This window comes from Sceloporus undulatus, chromosome 1 (genome assembly GCF_019175285.1).
Source record: "Sceloporus undulatus isolate JIND9_A2432 ecotype Alabama chromosome 1, SceUnd_v1.1, whole genome shotgun sequence".
In the NCBI taxonomy this organism is placed as follows: Eukaryota; Metazoa; Chordata; class Lepidosauria; order Squamata; family Phrynosomatidae; genus Sceloporus; species Sceloporus undulatus.
Genome location: NC_056522.1, coordinates 299,548,761 through 299,551,944, shown reverse-complemented (window position 1 = coordinate 299,551,944; position 3,184 = coordinate 299,548,761). Strand labels below are relative to the sequence as shown.

The 3,184-nt window shown below is 43.0% G+C and overlaps 1 non-coding gene across 1 annotated transcript; it reads left to right on the top strand.

The window, feature by feature from the left end:
- Positions 1-571: 571 nt before the first annotated feature.
- Positions 572-659, top strand: TRNAS-UGA. The gene has a single exon. It is a non-coding gene; the product is annotated as a tRNA-Ser (tRNA).
- The last annotated feature ends 2,525 nt before the right edge of the window (positions 660-3,184 follow it).

The following is a 3,184-nucleotide window of genomic DNA, read 5'->3' as shown; positions in this document are numbered from 1 at the left end:
ATTTTACATCAGACCTACACAATTTGTAACATACAAATGTAACATAATCCATACATTATTCGGCCAAGTGCTTCACAATTTCATCCCCCAGGTATTTAGAAACTTTTATGAAGACTGGGGTGGATTTATTAAACCACTGCCAGAGTGTCATATATGGCTAGACGTCTTTGTTTCGGTGGATTGTACAGTTATGTGGTTAAGTGTCCTACTTAAAAAGGACAACTATCTTTGTGGGAGGTTGTTAGACTGTCCTTTAATTGAAGCCCCTTTTTATTTAAAGAGCTATTTAGTTTAGGACTGGAAAGGGAAACATAATAATTTGAATAAATCTACAAATTCCAGTCCCTTGTTAATGGGTTGTACAGAGACAATGGTTTCCTCCAGTCACACTAGACATATTTTAACACTAGTTAACACTGCATCCTCATGAAGACTCTCTTGTGCTTCAAGAAGCATTCATCTGCTCAGCAATATGTATGTGTTTTTTGTTATTGTTCAGAAAGCATGCAGAGAAAACACACACATGATTTTCTGCATAGAAGGTGCTCAGACAAGATGTGCATTAGAGGCAGCTGTGATGGCCGAGTGGTTAAGGCGTTGGACTTGAAATCCAATGGGGACTCCCTGCGTAGGTTCGAATCCTGCTGGGTGTCACAATTCAAAAAGGACATTGAGAAACTGGAGCGTGTCCAAAGGAGGGCGACTGAAATGGTGAAGGGTCTGGAAACCAAGCCCTATGAGGAACGCCTTAGGGAACTGGGTATGTTTAGCCTGGAGAAAAGAAGGTTAAGAGGTGATATGATAGCCCTGTTTAAATATTTGAAGGGATGTCATATTGAGGAGGGAACAAGCTTGTTTTCTGCTGCTCCAGAGACTAGGACCCAGAGCAATGGATGCAAGCTGCAGGAAAAGAGATTCCACCTCAACATTAGGAGGAACTTTCTGACAATAAGGGCTGTTCAACAGTGGAACACACTTCCTCGGAGTGTAGTGGAGCCTCCCTCCTTGGAGGTCTTCAAACGGAGGCTGGATGGCCATCTGTTGGGGATGCTTTGATCTGGTTTTCCTGCATGGCAGGGGGTTGGACTGGATGGTCCTTGCGGTCTCTTCCAGCTCTATGATTCTATGATTCTATGCATTTCTGTAAAGAAACAGTATTACTGTATTATTGCAAAAAAGGTATTTGCTGTACAGAAACCTCCCCCCCCAATATTGTACTTTTGTACAGGAAATGTATTCTACTTAGAAACTGACATGCATTTCTGCACAGAAAGTATTTTCATCATCATCATCATCATCATGAGCCCTGGTGGCGCAGTGGTTAAATGCCTGTACTGAAGCCATTCACTAGAAACCACAAGGTTGCGAGTTCAAGACCAGCAAAAGGGCCCAAGCTCGACTCAGGCTTGCATCCTTCCGAGGTCGCTAAAATGAGTACCCAGACTGTTGGGGGCAAATTAGCTTACTTGCTAATTAGCTTACTTGCTGTTCACCGCTATGATCTTTGGAATAGCGGTATATAAATAAAACAAATTATTATTATTAATTATCATCATCATCATTATTATTATTATTTTTAGCCCGCCTCTCCCCAGAGGATCAAGACAGGTTACAATAAAAAAATAAAACATAGGCCTGGTACAAACGGGCCTTTCCAACACCCTCATCATGTGCGAGGGTTGCCTGGGGGTGGAGCACCCACATGGCGTAACAATGTATACAACGTATACATGGGCGCCACCATTGTTACGTAAGCACTGCATGGCATCTGCACAGAGTCATATGGTGCTTACATAATGAGTGCACCAGCGCACTGCTTTTTGTGGGTTCTTTATCTGCCAGTGGGAAGCAGTGTGGTTTGGCAGCTGCGGCTTCCCTCCGGCGGAAAAACAGGTGCCAGAAGGCCACCCTTTTTGGGTGGTCCGTACCGCACCACAGTAAAATAATAACACAATCCCTAACCCACAATTTAAAATACAACAGTATAAAAATTAATTATTAAAATCACAATAAAAATTACAATAAAATTTAATCCCCATTACAATGAGGTGGTTTAAGGGAGAGTGAAGAAGGCATAGTTGCGGGACAGTGGAGATGGCCCATGTATTAGTCTGGGAATGCCTGCTGGAAGAGATCTGTCTTGATAGCTTTTTTAAAGGCCTCAAGAGATGTTATGTGACAGATCTCATTCCAAGGTTTAGGAGCCGCTGATGAGAAGGTCTTCTGGGTAACCACAGCGTCTGGTCTTCTTTAGCTGTAGTAAATTTGTCCCAGAGGACCTGAGCATGCAGGGTGGAATGTATGGAAGGATACGTTCCTTTAAGTAAGCTGGACCTAAGCAATCTTGGGCCTTAAAAATGAATACTAACACTTTGTACTGTTCCCGGAAACTAATTGGCAGCCAGTGTAAAGATCTGGTGGCACCGTGGTTAAATGACTGTACAGTGCTTCCTCGGGTTACGAAATTAATTCGTTCCGCGGCCGCTTTCGTAACCCGAAAAGCCTTCGTAAGCCGAAATGCCATAGGCGCTAATGGGGAAAAGCCGCGATTCTGTGCGAAAAAGCCGAAAAAAGCACCAAAATTTTTTTCGTAACCCGAAAAAACATTCGTAACCCGGAACAATTATTTCCTATGGGATTTTTTCGTATCCCGGAAATTTCGTAACCTGGGTATTTCGTATCCCGAGGTACCACTGTACTGCAGCCACACATACAAACCATAAAGTTGTGAGTTCAATACCAGCAAAAAGGCTCTAGCTTGACTCAGGCTTGCATCCTTCTGAGTTTGCTAAAATGAGTAGCCAGATTGTTGGGGGCAATTAGCTTACACTTTGTAAACTGCTTAGGCAGTGCTTAAGTGCACTGATAAGCGGTATAGAAATGTACTTGCTATTGCTTGCTATGGTCGCCGCTTGATTTTCTGGCAACCAACCTGGCTGCCTTGTTTTGGATTAACTGAAGTTTCTGAGTTAGGTACAAGGGTAGCCCCATGTAGAGCTCACTGCAGAAGTCCAATCGAGAGATTACTAGAGTGTGTACTACTGTTTCTAGGTCACCTGGTGCCAGGTAGGGTCATAGCTGGCGTATCAGCTGAAGCTGATAACAAGCATCTATCTGAGCTAGATAAATTGTGGTTATTTCTATGCTGAAAACATGGTTTCTACTCAGAAAATATGTTTTTACA